General features: G+C 35.0%; 1 protein-coding gene across 1 annotated transcript in view; it reads right to left on the bottom strand.

The window, feature by feature from the left end:
* The window catches only part of PCDH9 (protocadherin 9), a 1,149,603-nt gene that overhangs the window by 630,588 nt on the left and 497,634 nt on the right, over positions 1-21,381 (bottom strand). The gene's annotated exons all lie outside the window — the stretch shown is intronic.

Genomic DNA, 21,381 nt, shown 5'->3' on the forward strand with positions numbered 1-21,381 from the left:
TATATCTGACAAAGGCAGCATATTGAGTCATACCCCACTAAAAATGAAGAAGCAATAAATATGCATATGCACATATTTTATAGAAAGTATAAAGTATTATGTATAAAAATTTCTTCAAAATATCTCAATAATTTTACATAGATTATAATAAGTAAATCATGACTGTATACGCAAAAACATAATTTAAATACTTAAAAGGAGAGATTTTATTTTATAGAGTGAAAATATTAATTTAATAAAATGCTTCCTTATATTAAATAGTTAACTAAATATATATTTTTTAAATAATGAATTTCCACAAGATAACTTCAGTCAGTTCAGTTCAGTGGCACAGTCATGTCAGACTCTTTGCGACCCCATGGGCTGCAGCACACCAGGCTTCCCTGTCCATCACCAACTCCCTGTGCTTACTCAAACTCATGTCCACCGAGTCAGTGATGTCATCCAACCATCTCATCCTCTGTCGTCCCCTTCTCCTCCTGCCTATAATCTTTTCCAGCATCAGGATATTTTCCAATGAGTTAGTTCTTCGTATCAGGTTGCCAAAGTGTTGGAGTTTCAGCTTCAGCATCAGTCCTTCCAATGAATATTCAGAACTGTTTTCCTTTAAAATGGACTGATTGGATCTCCTTGCAGTCCAAGGGACTCTCAAGAGTCTCCAACACTGCAGTTCAAAAGCATCAATTTTTCGGTGCTCAGCTTTATGCATACTCCAACTCTCACATCCATACATGACTACTGGAAAAACCATAGCTTTCACTAGACAGAACTTTACTGGCAAAGTAATGTCTATGCTTATTAATATGCTGTCGAGGTTGGTCATAGTTTTTCTTCCAAAGAGCAATTGTCTTTTAATTTCATGGCTGCAGTCACCATCTACGGTGATTTTGAAGCCCCACCCAAAATAAAATCTGTCACTGTTTCCATTGTTTCCCTGTCTATTTTCCATGAAGTGATGGGACCAGATGCAAGATAACTTAATAAAAATTTAATTGCAAATTATAATATATTGATCTTTCATGAACACAGCCTGGTTACTGAGGAATGCTAAAACATCAACATGTTCTCAAAGCATGTTTTGGTCCATTTCAGCATTTGGCTTTAATGTTAAATATTCTAAATAATTTAAGACAATGCTCATAAAATTGCCTACCATGTTTGTGGTAAATTTTAGTTTCAGAGCATTAAAAAGCTTGCTCTAATGACCAAAACTGATTCTCTGACACTATATTATATCAGTTTTCAAAAATGTCAGATTTTCTGATTTCCTTTTCTACATATACATGTTATCTAATCTGTTCATTCAGTCAACCTAAATTTATAAAAGGTAACATTAATAAAGTATTATTCTTAAGAATATACTGTGTATACTGCCAAGATGAATGAAGCCTGAACAACTCTTTTTTACAAAGTCCCAGTTGTTTTGTATCCCAAAATTCCATTCATATAAATTTACTAAATAGTCAAAATTAATTCAACTTAAACCTTTTTATAACAAGAGTTTTACTCATTAAGACAAAAATAAAATCTCTTTTAAATCTGTTAAATCTATTTAACCACTTGAAATTGGTTCCTCAGTATTGCTTTAATATACTAAAACATTTTCAACAAAGTTTATAAATTTATTGTTATTGACTTACAAAGATACCTTGGGAAATATGTTTAATCCTGCATTCATTCACATGAAATGATATGTATGTAATTAAACATTCAAATTAGTAAGTCCAAATGGTTATAGCATTGTTATATTCAGTTTTCCAGTTCAACAATATGATCAAGGTGAAAGAAGGAGCATATTCCAGAAATATCCCAAGTATAGGTCTAAAATCTGTTTAAAACTTTACACCAGATAAGAGGATAGGATTTTGTTTCTGTCTTTGTGTCTCAAAGAAAACATCTCCAGCTGTCAGATGTGTGAAATGCCAGCGTAGTCAATGAATTAAGAATAGAGGCTAAACTATGCAAAAATAAAATATTTTAGTTAATTTAATATATTTATGTCCATACTGCCAAAGTCAATGATATGTCATTCTTTAATTTTGGCTTCCCTAGTAGCTCCGCTGATAAAGAATCTGCCTGCAATACAGGAGACCCTAGATCTTCCCTGGCCTGGAATATCCCCTGGAAAAGGGATAGGCTATCCACTCCAGTATTCCTGTGCTTCCCTGCTGGCTCAGTAGCTAAAGAATCCACCTGCAATGTGGGAGACGTGGGTTGAGAAGGTCCCCTGAAAAAGTGCATGGCAACGTATTCTTGCCTGGAGAATCTCATGGACAGAGGGGACTGGTGGGCTGCAGTCCATGGGGTCCTAAAGAGTCAGACGCAACTGAGCAACTAAGCACAGTTATAAATTTAGTAGCATTTTTAATCATTGTAAGAAAAAAGTGGTCCGGAATGCTTTCATTCCATTTGGCTTGTTTCTGAACAACACAGGGAACAAATGTACTCCCGTCCTTTAAGACTCATTGTGTGCTTTTTTCTTACCAAATTGAATGAGCAATTAGGATTGATCTAAACATGCTAAACTCAATTATGTTTACACTCAATAACTCTGAATACAGTTGGAAGGGGTTTTTAAAGCTTAAGGTAAGTTCACTAGGTTATCTGTTTAGTAAAATCAAGTCTCCAAAATAAGGAAAACAGTTGTGTTTCAAAACATAGTCAACATGATGAAATTCTTGTTTTTTTCACATATCCAAAGAACTATTTCACATGAATGCAGTGATTCAAAAATTTGGCTGGTTGACAAACAGTTTGATAAAAATAAATTGTGCCAAAAAAATTACAAAGGACATGCCACTCCAGAAGAAAATCCATTTTATTAAAAAAAATAAATACTATAGTAAGTTTGTATATGTTGATTATAATCACTCATTTGGTGAGGTTTCAATATTTATTTTTAAAGAAATGATAAGCAAAAGCATTGCATATATTAAAAAAGCATTGCATATATATTATAGGTATTTCAAATTGAATTAAAATATAGAGATTTCTTATGGACTTTTCTCTAAAACTACCCCAAAATGATTACATTTAACATTCCAGAATCATTTTTAGGAAGGTAGATAACTAAGATTTTAAAGCCCATATTTTATAACATATTCAAGGACTTATTTCCTGTGTTTGAATTCCCATGTGATCATGGAATGGATTCCAAACAGGTATAATATCAAGGAAAAAAAAAAAAAAAAACTTTAAATAGCATTTTTTAAGTGTATTCCTCTCCAGGATTCCTTGGGAAAAAATGCAAATAAGGTCTTTCTGCATTTGTTTGTTTTTTTCTTGTGGCTATGTATTTGCACATTAGTAAAGGTCATGGAGTCACGGTTATTTTCCTTAGAAAAAAAAGGTAATAATAAAAACTGTAAGTTTTAAAGTTAGACATATCTGAGATGAAATCTCAATTTACCACTTATAGCTCTGTGATCTTAAACATAACAGCTGTGAGTCTCAGTTTACTCATTAGTGTAATTGGAATAACATAATGTTTATCAACAAATGACTGTGTTCTTGTCAATACAGTTAATCCAAGGAATGCATCACTAAACAAGATAAGACTCTGACTTATGATGGCACAGCCAACTAAACAATCAACAAATAAAATAACATAAGAGCTGTATGGGCTGCAAAGAAAATGATAAAAACAGATGAGAAGAAGGAAAGATTTTTTAAATATGGAGACAGAGAAGATCTTTTTGAGGAAATGTCTCTTGAACAGACTCCTAATGTTAAGAGGCCATATCCTGGACAGAAGGAAAAGCAAGCAAAATCACATCAGAAGCTATAAAAAGTTGACTTAATAAGCCAGCTTTAGTTTCAGCAGATTCAACGGTGTGGTAATTTGAAGCCTGATCCCCAAAACAACTCTGTGTTGGTTGTGACCACTAAGTTTGTGGTCATTTGTTAGAGAAGTGATGGGAAGCTAATTTAGAGGGAAATGGTTTTTTAAAAAAAATGAGTTCAGAGTGATAGGCAGGGCATGAATCAACTTAGGTACTATGGGAGGATTATAGTGAAAGCAAGACTGCCAGAAGCTTCTCTCAGTACTCTAAGCATCAGATGGGAGTGAAATGGACTTGGGTACTGGAGGTGAAGTACAGAAAGACTCATGTCTAGGCTTCATTTCAAACCAGGTGTTGACAGAACTTGTGTGGAGTGCATAAAGCTATCCAAAACCTGGAGCAACTGGGTGATTGTACACCATTTACAAAAATTAGCTAAATCTACACAAGGATGGTAGGGGATGGTAGAAAGGGAAGCAAGAGTTCACATCTTGTTCATGTTTTATCATAAGCAGTGAGTTGTTTTAAATGTGAACTAGTGTGTAACAAAGAGATTCTTCTGAAGAAAATGACGAGGGACAATGAGAGTGATAGTCCCTCACGTCCCCAACCAAGACAGGAGAGTTACAAGATATCAAAAGACAAAAGATAAGGCCTTCTCTATCTCCAGGTAGCCACATATGTTCTCAATATATAGAGCAATTAAGCAACAAAACTGCCCTTTATTCTTTTTTATTTTATGACTAATATAAAAATTGATTTCATGTCCTTTCTCTATCTAGATTCTTTACAGATAAAATTACAGATGTATCACCTAGAGATTAAATTCAAGCCAACATCTGAACTAACATCTGAGGAAAATACTGGAAGACAGAAAAAGAAAAAAAAACAACAGAATACTAAGTTTATAACATGAGAGTACTAATAATGAATTTATAGGGCTAATGCAAGGATAAATGAAAACATAACAGAAAATATATAACCTCATAGAATAGAGAGGCAAATCAAGGCATAGTTTGGGGCTTCAAAGTTCTAAATGATAGCCATCCTGAAGGCAATACAACTCAAGAATTCCTTTGATGTAATCTTTTCAGAAGAGAAATATAAACACGGCATAAGCAAAAGGAATCCCCTAAAAATATTAACATTACTGAAAACAGTACCAAATACTGAGTTTACCCCAGTTATTAAAATAATATACTCTCTCTACAAATATGTATATCTCTATTAATTATACTATTTAATTCACTTTTTAAGATAAAACTATAGGCGTTAATAAACAATAGTACACTTCATTAATCTAAGAAAGTCACTGTTTTTTAAAAGTTTGTCAGATAGTATACAGTATTTTGGAGAAGGAAATGGCAACCCACTCCAGTGCTGTTGCCTGGAGAATCCCAGGGACGGGGGAGCCTGGTGGGCTGCCGTCTATGGGGTTGCACAGAGTCGGACACAACTGAAGCGACTTAGCAGCAGCAGCAGCATACAGTATTTTAGAACAGTAGGAAAAAACAAAAATAATTTAAATGTCCATAAATCACCAACTGGTCTTAGTAAATACTAGTAGGGTATATGAAGCAAAAGTGACAATGCAGGGAGTCGGGGAGAGATATTGAATAACAAAATCATTTTAACAATAAATTTGAGTAAATTATTAAATATATCCTGGTGATCCACAGTGATTACTCCTTAGATTTTATGAGCCACACATAAAAATAATAGTAATAATTTTGGGAGAGCAAAACATATTATTTTATCATCTATATAAGTCAAATTAGAAGTATACCTTCTACAACATCCATATTTGATAAGGCTGCTTTTTCTCTATTAGATATTATAAACAGCCAAATAAATTTAGCAATGACATTATTACAAATGAAAGACAATTAAAAGTGACGCTCAAAATGTAATATAATGTCAGATTCTATTTATATAAAATTCTGGAAAAGGCAAAAATATGGGACAGAATACTTTAGAGGTTTCTATGGGCAGAAGCTGGGGGAGGGATTGACAATAAAGTTTCAGGAGGGAATTGTTAGGCATAATGGAAAATTTTCATATATTGATTGTGACAGTAGTTACATGATTGTATCCATTTGTCAAACACACAACAAATGCACATTCAAAACGGTGAATTTTTATGTTGGAAATTTTAGTGTCAGTTAATCTGACAAAAGGAAGGGAAAGAAAAAGCTTTTTTGGAATGATGAAAAATCAAGACTTTGTTGTAGAATTCTGGGTTCTAAGAGCTATTTCAAACCCACAGTTTACAGTTGATTTTAACTTATCAAATCTTTATTCAGAAACCTAAAGTTTATATTTAAAAAAATAATTCACTTACATTCAACCCTAAGGCTAAAACATGTAAAAATTACATAGAAGAACTTGTTTCAATGTTTTATTACCTTTGGTTTGGGGTTTATTGAGAGGAAAATGAAAAACAACAGCAACAACAAATTGGCTAAGCCAAGTCTTCGATATTACAAGGATATCAATAAAATTTAATGTAAACAAAGAGCACATCTTAATATAAGAGCAAAATATGCAAGATTAACTTTGCTTCTTAGTGAATAGTACCATATACATAAGATACAATTTTAAAAAAAGACTATATGACTACAGATATGAAGGGAAATGAACACTGGTTGCTCAAACAAGAGACTTTATAGATTGACCAAAGTTTGACTTGATTTTTAAAAGGCTAGAGGCTACTTTATTTTAGACAATCTGTCTGCTTTATTCAGTGTCTTTACCACACGTTGTCCAAAAACAAGCAGGTTACACTAAATATAGTTCCATGAACATCATCTCAGAATCTTTAAAGTTAAGTGCTAAATATACTTCAATTAAATGCAGCAAGAACTAAATGCAAAATATTAATACATGTATATTCATAAATATATATGCTATATAAATTGATGGTATTGTTTATAATTGTATTATGAAAAAGACCAAGAGATAATGAGTTATGAGCCATTGAATATTTAAATTAAGGCCTTACATTCCAGGTGTATGTCTCAATACAGTAAAATTATTATATCATTTCTATGAAATTTAAAATGCATGTATTTTAGATATTTCAATTTATATATGGCCAATAAATGCATAAATCAACACAGGATACTTTAAAAAAAGAATTGTTTATCACAGTTGCATAATTTTTTAAATTGTTTTTCTAGGAAGAGGAGAGAAAATGAATTAAAGGTAATTAGCATATATATATATTAGTGCTAGATAATATGTTTTATTAAATTTCAAGTTTTCCAATTGTCTGTTTCACAAGTAGTGCCTGGGGCAAAGTACCAAAATAAAAATATTTATAGAAAACACATAAAACAGAAACAGCTGCAGCTGTTGAAAAAGTAAGGCCCCTTAAGGGTAGGTTGGTGGATATACAAAGACATCAGCTTCTATAAGGCTGTTACAAACGCATACTACTACGCTAAAGAGGAATACAGGTTATAGAGGATCCAGATCTCTATAAATAAACTCACTCTACAAACAAACATATACATTCTTGACTAATAATGTCTCTTTCTGTTATACAACCTTTGGTGCGTACAAAGTTGTTGACCCAAAATGTGTATTATTATTTATATTGACTATTGTATAGCATTCTGCATTTTAAAAATACACCTACAACCTCTTTTTGTTTCAAACGAAAGGGCTTTTTAAAACTGACAGTATAAGATATGATGTATCGCTTCAGGACACCGATCTTTCATAGACATTGAGCTGCACTAAGCAAGCATCGTTTTCCCTGTCTTTTATATTCCAGGGTGTTACAAGAGGATTCCGAAATGATACCAGCTGTGACAAGCATACTAATTCTTTTGCACTACTCATGTTTGTTATTTGACATGATGAAATGATCTCTGAGGCAGGGAGATAGAACTGATATGGGAGCAGAAATAAAACCTAGATGTCACACTGGCGTCATATCAAAGCTGAGGACATTTAAACAGCAGGACAGCCTAATCTTCAGTTAACCTCTATGTGATTTTCACAAATAGGATTCCATCTGAAGCATCAAATTAAATCTGAGACTGAGAAATGGGCCTGTATATTAAGATGTGTCTAAACTAATTGTTGCTGGGATGACTGTCTGGCTTTCAGCCTCTGATGTGTGCAAATCACTTTATTAGCACTGAGGTTACAGCAGTGGGCGAAATTTAAGCATGGATTTTACCCTCACATAAGAAATTGACTCTCAGCACCTGGACAATATTGCTAAGAGAATTTGATGCCTGGCAACTAAATAGTAAAATAAAAACTTCAATGGATAAAGCAAAAGCTTGAAAAAGAGTCCACATAATTCATTGTATGTCTCCTTTCTTTAAGGTACAAAATTATGGGAACATATTTCAAACACATCCATTTTCTTTTCACACAGTTGCTTAAATGTGTTATTGGATTCAGGCCAAAGTAAAGGAGGCCACTACAGTTTTCACAGTTAAAGGATGAGAAATCTGTATGCAGGTCAGGAAGCAACAGTTAGAACTGGACATGGAACAACAGACGGGTTCCAAATAGGAAAAGGACTACATCAAGGCTGTATATTGTCACCCTGCTTATTTAATTTATATGCAGAGTACATCCTGAGAAACGCTGGACTGGAAGAAACACAATCTGAAATCAAGATTGCTGGGAGAAATATCAATAAACTCAGATATGCAGATGACACCACCCTTATGGCAGAAAGTGAAGAGGAACTAAAAAGCCTCTTGATGAAAGTGAAAGTGGAGAGTGAAAAAGTTGGTTTAAAGCTCAACATTCAGAAAACAAAGATCATGGCATCTGATCCCATCACTTCATGGGAAATAGATGGGGAAACAGTGGAAACAGTGTCAGACTTTATTTTTCTGGGCTCCAAAATCACTGTAGATGGTGATTGCAGCCATGAAATTAAAAGATGCTTACTCCTTGGAAGAAAAGTTATGACCAACCTAGATAGCATATTCAAAAGCAGAGACATTACTTTGCCAACTAAGGTCCATCTAGTCAAGGCTATGGTTTTTCCAGTGGTCATGTATGGATGTGAGAGTTGGACTGTGAAGAAGGCTGAGCGCCCAAGAATTGATGCTTTTGAACTGTGGTGTTGGAGAACACTCTTGAGAGTCCCTTGGACTGCAAGGAGATCCAACCAGTCCATTCTAAAGGAGATCAGTCCTGCGTGTTCTTTGGAAGGACTGATGCTAGAGCTGAAACTCCAGTACTTTGGCCACCTCATGCAAAGAGTTGACTCATTGGAAAAGACTCTGATGCTTCGAGGGATTGGGGGCAGGAAGAGAAGGGGATGACAGAGGATGAGATGGCTGGATGGCATTACTGACTCAATGGACTCAAGTCTGAGTGTACTCTGGGAGTTGGTGATGGACAGGGAGGACTGGCGTGCTGCGATTCATGGGGTCGCAAAGAGTCAGACACGACTGAGCGAATGAACTGAACTGAACTGAACTGAACTGAAAGGGTGATAGTAACTGATTAGCTTCCTCCAAAAGAAAATTCTCTTTCACATAAAAACAGTACACAAAGTATATATCAGCACAACTGGCTAAGGACACAATCCAATCCAAGATATAAAAATATTTTCATTTAAGATTATAAATAAAAATTGCATTGTCTGATTACATTCAACAGAACTAGAATTTATAATAAACTTATAACATACACAATTCTAAATAGAGTTGAGTTAATTTAAAGGTGATTAATAACTGAAATCAAATTAGAAGGTTGATGGATTCAGTGAACTATCTAAATCATTTTGCAGAAATTTTAACACTTTAATTCAGTATATCATATTTTTTCTAAGTTTTATGTAGCAGTAACAAATTATAAATGCTAATCTTTTATAGACATTTATGCAAAATCAAATTTATAGAAAATCTGTATATTTTATAGAAATATTTTTCACCTATATTTTATGTGCGTATATTGAGAATGCACATATATGAATGAATATCTATAGATATGAGTAATAGCTTTCCATTTCTCAATATTTCCCTATTTTTCTACACATGAGATGATCCCATTTAGTCAAGTTTAGATTATAATGCCTGTCTTTTCCAAATGTTCAACAAATCAAATTAAAATTGTGTGTTTCCATGGATGAAGTCTTATAAAATAGCTGTTAATATCAACTCAGAAACATTCAATCATTAGCTCAAGTCAAATGATTACTAAATGTATTTTTTTTTAAATTCCTGGCCCCTTTCCCAAGGTCTTTAAGCCACAGAGATGATATATCAGTATTATACCCATTCAGAGCACTAAATTTATTTCTAAGGCCACCACCATCCTTCCTCTGCTCTCTATACTGTTGATGGAACCAACGTGTTCCAAGTCATTCTGGCTTAGAATCTTAACACCCTGCTCCTTCACACCATAAAAGATTTAGTTAATAAGTCTTTTTGTCTCAAAATATTCCTTTCTTTTCATTCTCATTGTCCATTTTTAAAATCAAACTTTTTAGAATGTAGTCACCCCCAAGTGTCACTAGTGGTAAAGAAGCTGCCTGCCAATGCAGGAGATGCAGTTTCGATCCCTGGGTAGGAAAGATCTCCCTGAACGAGGCCATGGCAACCCACTCCAGTATTCTTGCCTGGAGAATCCCATGGACAGAGATAACTGGTGGGCTTCAGTCCATAGGGTCACAAATAGTTGGATAAGAATAAAGTGATTTAGCATGCATGCATGCTCCCAGCTGATCAGTCTTTCCACTTCCCAGTGAGAAGTAAAATATTTCCTGCCATATCAATAAACAAGGATGCCATAGTCATCAGTGATTGCAGCTCTCCAATACGATCTGGTGAGCTGTAAGGGCACTTAGGAAGAAGAAGTATTCCTGGAATCTAACAGCCATCAGACTATACCCACTCCGCACTAAATACACACACACACACACACACACACATAGTGAGCCCAAGGGAGCTCAGGATATGAAAAATACAGGATACTGACCCAAGATAGCTAAGATTAATATGAAGAGACTGATTTCAGTGAGCCCAGACTCTTGCATCTTCCTATACATAGAAAAGTGCTAAATTCCTTAACTTAGGATATCTGGTTTTCTTTAATTAACAATAATCTTTTGATGTGAAGACTACCTGCCCTTTGTTGCAAAACTTCATATGATCTGGCTCCTCCCCGCGTCTCCTTTGAGCAGTTCTCTCACGGTCACTGGAGATGCTGCTTCCTAGGCTTGAAGTCCTAAAAACTCCCACAACATAAAACATAACTCTCTACTTTTAGGTTATGAATATTTTTTAAGTCAATACCTACAATCTTATACATCAACACCAAGCAAACATACCCAAAAGAAAACTCTGATGCTCTCTACTTCACTCTACCATCTTTACTTGTTTAGGGAATATGTCCTATCTTATATCTTTTTTTCTTTCTTTCTAACAAAATTCAACTGCAACTTTCCACTGGAGCCAGGTCTTGTTTTGTTTATACTAATTATTTTGCCTTTCTCCATCCTTTGCTTATATTTCTATCAGTGTAAATTCAGCTTCTTGGTATCATCTGAAATACAGCCTCCTTCATAAAAGGTCTTCACTGATCCTCTCTCTGCTCAAGTCAGGGGATTGAAATCTCATCTTTCTCACTTATTCTGTTCATCTTTTTGGCCAGCATTAAGTCATGTTTTTTTCTTTACCACTGTGTACTTGTTCTTCCAGTTTAGGAAACTTAACTTAAATACAAGGTTGGGGGTAGGGACTATTTCTTATCTTTGTATTTCTCAAAATTCTTGAAAGATTATTTTAACTAGGTCACATGATTAATTATTTTTAATAGGTGAATAAGTGAATAGTTTGTGATGGTTACACATTCTCCTATTTTTACTTTTAGTTTTGAATTTAAGTTTGCAATTTCTTATCGAAAAGAGGTGACAATTTTTTGAGTGAAATAATATAAATACTGTTTGTAGAGTTGGCTATTTTAAGCATACCACTCTTGGCTTTCAAGAGAAGATCTTTTCAGGAAAAGACTCTCATGCTGGGAAAGATTAAAGGTAAATGGAGAAAGGGGTGGTAGTGGATGAGATAGTTAGATAGCATCACCAACTCAGTGGACATGAATTTTAGCAAACTCCAGGAAATAGTGGAGGACAGAAGAGACTGGCGTACTGCAGCCCATGGGTTGCCAAGAGTCAGACACAACTTAGTGATTGAACAAAAGCAACAAATCAGTTTTCAAATTAAAACTACACAGAGATGAAACCATTTCCACAAATTTGAAATTTGAATAAGTGCTTCTTTGGTTTCTGTAGAATGTGGATAGAAGTGATAGAAATGACTTATTCACTTTGTGTTCCTTGTATTGCTGACAATTAGCATGCAAATACTTAAGTTCAATAAAACTGCAAATTCATTCACAGTAAATTCATTCCTTTGCAATCATATTGCATTCCTTTTATAAACATGGTGTTTGTACTCTTGTGTCCCCTCAACATGTTTTCTAATTCATGTCTTAAATATAATTTCCATGTGTTTAATCATCTTTCTAAATGCTTACATACTTTTATATCCATACATGTTATATAGCTCTCAAATTTCAGTAAATGCTTCTAAATTTTGTAGAAGCCAAGAAAATCAGTAAATTCTCTCAGACTCTGTAGGTGTTTGCTTTATAGGAAGTACAAAACATCATAATGTGGTGTCGCTCATATATGTAACTATCATCGAGTAACTAGTTGCCATAGATGCCATGCATGTTGCGGAATCTAAGAGCTAACCTTCCTGATGGTCTTTTGGCTAGAATGTTCTTTGGAAAGAAATATAATAAAGAGGTAGACAAAATGTGTAACCCTTATTTAAATGCCACTAATATTTAAATACACCTGTAAGAAGCTTCCTACTGTTCCATTTAACACTCCAGCAAGAGGCTAATGAACTGTGGAGTGTTTTTTGCCTCTCTTCTTAATCTGGATGCTATGTGTAATAGGATGAGCTCTTTGAAGTTAAGGGGAAAACACTCTTTACGTTGAGGTCAGAACATAACTGTTTAGATATCTTACTTTAAACTGAGAAAGAATAACAAAAAAAATTGGGTGCAGAACGACGGCTCTACAATTATTACAAAAGTGTTTTGACAGGTGTGGTGTTAATTGGACTCTGGTTCTGTCTTGAAACTCAAGTCCAGGGGCTGAGCATTGTAAGTCCTGAGGACTGACTACCAAGTGACACAGTTGCTAAAGACAGTAGCCTGCTAGGCCTGATTCCAATGGGAAACAATTTCCTCTGGCAGCTTTTGAAGTTTGTTTTTATAGGAAATTGCCTCTTGGAGCATATAAAGCTAATTCATTCCCAGAGCTTCTCTGAACACCCAGCTGGGGCTACCCTGTGGACACAGCATCTTGTTGACATAATCTGGCTCGGCTCTTGGCAAAGCTCCAGCTGTTTGTGTGGAGCCAGTCAGATTAGGTTGAAAGCCTCTAAATCTTCCAAAGTGTCCCCAGGAAGAGAATATAAAATGGTTATGGTGATGTGGCAAGACCCAGGGAACAGAGCAAAGTCGTGACATTTGTATTTGGATCTGTCACTGTGATTCAATAATACAGAATTTGCTAGTGAATTCAGCAGAGGTCATGACACAAAAGTGATGGATTATTTGCAGTTCTCTTCTTCCCACTGAATCTGTGTAATATGCTGGGTTAACTTTTCTTTGTAGATTTGTTATGAAGCTACAAACCCTGTTTTCCCACTAACCTCCAGACCACCACAACAAATGTGTGTGTATACATATATAATATTCACCTTAAAATACTCATAAGCATCTGCATAATGAATTTAAAATAAATGAACTTTATTTCTTTCACACCAGAAAGAGTAGAAGACAGCTATATATTGTAAATTTGAAAGGGAGGATTATCGCTAATTTGATTACCTTCCTCTCCTCAATTCATCTAATTCATATTAAAGAAGATGTTTAAAGACAAAAAAATGTGAGTTATTTACTCATATTATAAAAGGCAAGGGAATAAAAAGCTTCAGTATGACCCTGGACATCTAATTTGAGATAAAAGTTGGAAATCAAAAGCAATATCATTTTGAAATATAAGAGAACTGGCATTTCTTTTTCTAGGTGTGAGAAATACTAAAGTTTGAGCATAAAAGTAATGTTAAATGAGTTGAAACATCAGAAACAAAGAAAATAGCAGCTGTGTACAGAATAAATGGGAATAGAAGTGAGAGAACATTTAGTCACATGGGGAAACAGTTGAAAGAAACTGTGCATTTGTCTGAATTTGATATTGTCCATGGCAGTGAATACTGAAGTTCAAAATGCAAAACCATGGTTCCTGTGTCTTTGGCCTCTCTTTCTTGGCTCTATATTTCTTAGGAATAAAGGAGAATGAAAATCTGAGTATACCTTGTCTATAATAGTGTAGTTAAATTTGAGGAAAGGGGTATCAATATGTTTTTTAACATAAATTTTAAAAATTGTTCTTTTGCACATTATTTTCATACATAAATATCATTATGATATGAATTTTTTTAATGTTGTATGCTATTCCTTCTGTGTGGAAGATCATCCTGATGCCTACTTTTGTCTACATATCAAACTTTTTAACCTTAGTAATTCCATTTATAGTTTTCTTCCTTTACTATGTCTTCATCTGAACCCTATCCTTATAGGAAGAGAAGTTAACTCAATCTCCTGTTGTACCTCCATCAGCACTTATTTTACTAACTGGTAATTTTTGCTTGTATATCTGTCTTATCTAAGAAAAGTTGAGCTCTGTGGGGTTGGGAGCATCACTTTCCTCTCACTTTCACTTCATTCATGTCAGTTTCTGGTCCTCTGGGATTCTGAGTAAATGTTTTGAATGAACCCATCAGTGTCTTGCCTTGTTTCTGGCTTCCTGTTCGCTGTGACTGGTAGGGTAATATTGCCCTGGTGTGAATTCCGGATCCTTGATGGACTAACTATGCAACCTTGGACAAGTCACTTTTATGGGTCAAAATATTTCACTGATAAATATTCTAGGTTGATACAGAGCCCCTGTTTGAATTTCCTAAGCCATACAGCAAATTCCCATTGGCTATCTATTTTACATACAGTAATGTAAGTTTCCATGTTACTCTTTCCATACATCTCACCCTCTCCTTCCTTCTCCCCATGTTCATAACATCTATTCTCTATGTCTGTTTCTCCATTGTTACCCTTTAAATAAATTCTTCAGTAACATTTTTCTAGATTCCATATATATGTTAGAATACGAAATTTATCTTTCATGTTCTGACTTACTTCACTCTGTATAATAGGTTCTAGGTGCATCCACCTCATTAGAACTGACTCAAATGCATTCATTTTTATGGCTGAGTGATATTCCGTTGTGTATGGATATTCCTGACTGGTTCCAAATAGGAAAATGAGTACATCAAGGCTGTATATTGTCACCCTTCTTATTTAACTTATATGCAGAGGACATCGTGAGAAATGCTGGGCTGGAGGAAGCACAAGCTGGAATCAAGATTATGGGGAGAAATATCGATAACCTCAGATATGCTGATGACACCATCCTTATGGCAGAAAGTGAAGAAGAACTAAAGAGCCTCTTGATGAAAGTGAAAGAGGAGAGTGAAAAAGTTGGGTTAAAGCTCAACATTCAGAAAACTAAGATCATGGCATCCAGTCCCATCACTTCATGGCTAATAGATGGGGAAACAGTGGAAACAGTGTCAGACTTTATTATTTTGGGCTCCAAAATCACTGCAGATGGTGACTGCAGCCATGAAATTGAAAGACAGTTACTCCTTGGAAGGAAAATGACGACCAACTTAGATAGCATATTCAAAAGCAGAGACATTACTTTGCCAACAAAGGTCCGTCTAGTCAAGGCTATGGTTTTTCCACTTTTCATGTATGGATGTGAGAGTTGGGCTATAAAGAAAGCTGAGCACAGAACTGATGCTTTTGGGCTGTGGTGTTGGAGAAGACTCTTGAGAGTCCCTTGGACTGCAAGGAGATCCAACCAGTCCACCCTAAAGGAGATCAGTCCTGGGTGTTCGTCGGAAAGACTGATGTTGAAGCTGAATCTCCAATATTTGGCCACCTCATGCGAAGAACTGACTCATTTGAAAAGATTGAGGGTAGGAGGAGAAGGGGACAACAGAGGATGAGATAGTTGGATAGCATCACCAACTCAATGGATATGGGTTTGGATAGACTCTGGAAGTTGGTGATGGACAGGGAGGCCTGTTCAGTTCACGGGGTCGCAAACAGTTGACACAACTGAATGACTGAATTGAACTGAACTGATATATACCACAACTTCTTTATCCATTCATCTGTTTCTCTTCTTGATTCTTGTTCTGTTTCCTTTCTCCAAATCAAGCAGTGGAGAGGGAAGGAGGAGAACAAAACTAGATAGCCGACAGAAACCTTTCTCTTTTCTGTGCTGTGCTTCAAAATTTGCCCTGCTCCACTGACTACTAAAAATACGTACAAAATATTGCATGTTTCAATTCTTCATGCTTAAATGAGTTTCTCTATAAATTGCAATCTTCCAAGGCATCTCTGTGTAACTATAAGGTTTGGTAATATTTTCATCAAATAAGCTTCAGGAGGATAAAAGCAATCCCTAGGCAATAGCTATAGTTATACTACAAGACTGCCAAATACATACCCATAGGAGTTAACACCAAGAGCTTCTTCCTATCTTATTTTAATCAAAGAGTGCCAGAAAATGCAATAGTGATAGGGAGATGAAACTGAATACCAAGGAAAAATTAAGCATCAAAAATTAAAATTAAAGCATAAAAAATTTAAACTAAAGTTAATCCACTATGGCAAATTTTCCAGTTTTGTACTCATTACCATTACTTCCAGATTTCTAAATATATATTCATGTTACAGAACACATATTTCATTCCACATTATATATTTTTTTTATCTTTCACTTTTCTTTAGATAGATCTCAACAACTCACTAGAGTCTAACAAGAAAGTCATTTCTATTTTCTCCTTTAAAGGCTTTCTCTAGGAAGATTTCAATCCTCTAAATTATCTAGGCTAGTAAAATCTATTCCACAATGTCATGCAGCTTCAAATTTATATTCATAAAAGTATTTTATTTAATTTGCTTTTCAAAAATGTTCAATTTAAAAAAAAATGTTCATTGTTGGTGTGCTGATGGTTTGGGAAGAGTAATTCTGAAATTATCACAAATAAGTTCTTTGTAGTTATTTATATATACTTTAAGAATAATGTAAAATTAAGCCAGGCTTTTAACAGAGATAACTTGCTCTGATATTAATAGCTAAAATATATTCAATGTGTTTTATAACCTTTGTTCTACTTCATTAAAATTGAACCAATATTAACACAATTTCTCATCCTAGTATGAAAAACTGTAGTACATAAAAACCCTAGTGAATGTTTGCATTTTAATATTACAATTGAAATAAAATGTATGAGTTTATAGCCATGTCTTAGTACAAACATAGCTAAATGTAAGTGCCAAGTTTCTATTCTTTTTTCACTTAAAAGGAAAACATGATGTACTAGAAATATTAGAGCAACTCATTTTTCTGTTGTTTATAATGTATGATGCACTAATCTCTAATAACAAACATTTATTCAAAAGGCAGAAGTGATCACTTTAAAAATAATGCCATTCATTTGAATAATTCAATACCAAAAAAATGCACTACAAGTACATTTTGATCTGAAGCAAGAAAGATAACCTTCTTCTAATGATTATACAATCTGTGATTTTTAAACTCAAAAATATAATTATGAGCTTTTAATCATTTTGCTCTAATACATTGTATATAAACAACTATTTCAAAGAAAGGATGGTATTAGCATTTTGCATAATATTCTATTATTAATTTATCAATGTATTTGCATTTAAAAAGACTTTTTATTAAAGATTCTAAAATACAATATTTAAACTTATTTAAAATATGTAGCTTGTTGCTAAACAAATCACTTTTTAACAGTTAGGTCTAATCTCACATCTCTCCAGATTTCGCCTTTTAAATAATCATTTTTACACTGCATCTAAATATATCATCAGAACTTCTGAGATATTGTGTGCTTAATCTCTTTACCTTCAAAATCTGTTTTTTCTCTGGTATCCCTGCCTCCCAACTTTTTACCAGTATTAAGGCAGTTCCCAGTCAGTCAGTCAGGGGACAAACATCTGGTCCATTTCCTATGTTTTTCTCTCCTTCACATTTCACAGAGTGTTGTGCCAATTACAGTATGAAATATATCCCTACATAATGTGTACTACCTGGGCTTTCCCCATATCTCAGTAGTAAAAAATCCACCTGCAATGCAGGAATCCTGCAAGTTCCCTGGGTCAGAAAGATCCTCTGGAGGAGCGCATGGCAACCCACTCCAGTATTTGTGCCTGGAGAATCTCATAGACAGAAGAGTCTGGTGGGCTACAGTATTGCTGCTGCTGCTGCTGCTGCTAAGTTGCTTCAGTCATGCCCGACTCTGTGCGACCCCACAGACGGCAGCTCACCAGGCTCCCCCATCCCTGGGATTCTCCAGGCAAGAACACTGGAGTGGGTTGCCATTTCCTTCTCCAATGCATGAAAGTGAAAAGTGAAAGTGAAGTCGCTCAGTCCAGAGGGTCACAAAGAGTGGGACACAACCGAAGTGATCTAGCACACACACACTCAGTGGGTACTCCCTAAGTCCTCTGTTAAATTCTGATGTACTGCTCTACATCTCTACCCTCAAATCCACCAGTTCTCAGATCATCAATCACTTCTCAAAAATACCTTTCTTATACTATCATCATTCAGTCTTCTGCCCCAGTTAGCTAATTAGCCCTTCAAGTTTCTACTGTGACTCAGAGCTCTGAGTTGAATTCTAAGACCCATGGTTGCACCCCAGCACATCCTTAAACACTTGTCAATTATTTTCCCCTCCCATCCTGGTACTCACATTCTCAGAGACTGGCTGAGATTCTCTTAAAAAGTGAAAAGCATACTTGAAATAGGAAGTATCCATTAAATTTCCTGATTCACCACTATGCAATCATTTTGTTTCTCTATTTTTCCTACTAGATTTAACTTCACTAGGTACTTACCTAATAAGTCTTGGTGCAATGGACATTGCAATTAGACACTTCATTCCATTTGAATGTATGCTGTCATCCTGAGATGTGGTCAGTTTTCTAAGAATCTCTCCTGTTCAGCCCAGGCCTCTTACTAGACTTGTCAAGCTACTGAAGGCCCAACATACTCACAAAAACCTTATCAGTATAGAGAACATCCAGGACCACCTATTGAAAATATAATATACCCAATAATATGAAATCACTAACTCAAGGTCTTTTTATTATGCTGCAAAGGTAATATTTCTTTTGAAGTAAAGGCTCTGACTCTTGAATTACAGATGTAATTATAGTTAGAATTAATTGATTTGGAATGTTCACTTATAGCATTTGCAAGTAGCTTTTCTTTGAGAAATATAGTTAACCAATTCAAATATCTCTTGATGTATTCATAGACATAGATACATTCACATAAGGTTAATTGCTGTATTTAAAATTGGTGACCAACCTTGACAAAAGCATAGAGAGAACTCTATCTGTTAACTAAACTACATTACACTGTGAAGCACTTACTCAAAATAGAGAATCATGAAAGGAGGCTAAAGAAGACTCAACATAGAGCCAACAAATATGGTGATTTTATATTGATTTGTACAGCAACAAAGCCCTTGCAAGGAAGAGAAAACCACAAAATGTTGAGAGAATTGAATTGTGATATAGGAGTAGATCTTATTTCACTCTAGTAGGACAGTTTTTCCATATGCCACTTTGAGTGTTTCTGTTGTGCATCTGTTGCGTGACAAACGTAAAATGGTTGGGTTCACTATCAATTACAGGTTGGAACAAGTATGATTTCAATTACAACAGAGAGTGAAACAGCTGAGAAATCCCCAAGGGGGGCAGTGCAGCAACCAAGGGAGGAGGCAGGCATCACAATGGTACACTGCACACTGCTAATTAGAAAGAAATGAAGTCAAGTTAAAAGAAAATATACCCCTAGATGTTCTGTTTTGTAGAGACCATTTGGGTACTGAAAACAGTACCTCAGTGACTTGTCTGTGTCTGAATTCATATGTAACTGTTGCCTCATGAGCAGCTTAAATGAAAACTCTAGCATAAAAATATCTTACCTTTTTAAGACCACTTATTTTTAAAAAATTCAATGTGATTAATTTTAAGCATTTAGATCATATCCATTTATTTTTAAAAGACAGGGTATCTTTAAGAGGTAGCAAAGTAAAAGAAATGAACAAAATTATGATAATGAGTTTCACAAAAGCCTGCAGCTCCCTAAATAAGGAAAGCATAAATATAGACACATGTAAAAGTCTTCTTAACAAACATCTTAGTCTCAGAAAAAAAGCAGGGATCTTTCTACTATGTACACTGCATGACAATTATATGAATTTTCCCCTATATGCCTGTTCTCTTGTGTTCAATTAAATGAACTAAAAGCAGTACAAATTAACACAACATAATATGCTATTTAAAATAATTTTTTCTAAGGTAGTTAGAATCTACCAGTATGCATAAGAATTAGCCAAAGGTGGTGGCGCTAGTGGTAAAGAAATCCCCTGCCAATGCAGTAGACATAAGAGACTCGGTTTGGGTTCTTGGGTTGGGAAGATCCCCTGGAGGAGTGCCTGGCAACCCAAGCCAGTATTCTTGCCTAGAGAACCCCACTGGACAGGGGAGCCTGGCAGGTGAAGGCCCATAGGGTAGCAATGAGTTGGATATGACTGAAGCAACTTAGCATGCATGCATTCACGTCAAATATTAGAGCTCCGTACAAGAGCACATTTTCTTTGTAGTTTTCATAGTCAATATATTTCATAACAATAATGAAAACAACAATAATAACTTTAAAACCTCCTCTGGTGTCTCAGATGGTAAAGAACCTGTTTGCAAAGCAGGAAACCTGGGTTCAATCCATATGTTGGGAAAATCCCCTGGAGAAGGGAATGGTTACCCACTCCAGTATTCTTGCCTGGAGAATTCCATGGACAAAGGAGCCTGACGAGCTATAGTCCATGGGGTTGCAAAGAGTTAGTTGGAAACGAATGAGCAGCTAACACTTTCACATGTTTGAATTACCTGATCTATAACCCACCTCACCTACTCTCTTTAAGAATTCACATACCAGTGTTTAAGAAAATAATAATAGCAATTATTATTATTATTTTAATAAATAGTAATGGAGACACTCTTGTAGCTCACACAAACCTGCTATCATAGTTCAAGCGGCTGACTATAGACTTGAAGATTTATTTGGAATTCTCCCAAAACAAATCTCTTTATTTGTCATATTTTTCTTAAGAGAAATTTATATGGGAAGACATAAGATCATTGCATTAGATCAAATAAAAGATAAATAGGGGGTCTTTTAGGACACTATAGGGAAACAGCGAAATTCTGAAGGTACAAATTACAGTTACTAAAGAACAATGAAGGTGAGGGTAAGGAGGAAGGGAACCTAGGATTATTGATATTCTTAGCTCTGGACACAAGGAGTAGAGAAGTCTGAAGGGAAATTAGATAGGAATATTATGCACAAATGTGACATTTTAATAAT

Source organism: Oryx dammah, unplaced genomic scaffold, assembly GCF_014754425.2.
Source record: "Oryx dammah isolate SB20612 unplaced genomic scaffold, SCBI_Odam_1.1 HiC_scaffold_24, whole genome shotgun sequence".
In the NCBI taxonomy this organism is placed as follows: domain Eukaryota; kingdom Metazoa; phylum Chordata; class Mammalia; order Artiodactyla; family Bovidae; genus Oryx; species Oryx dammah.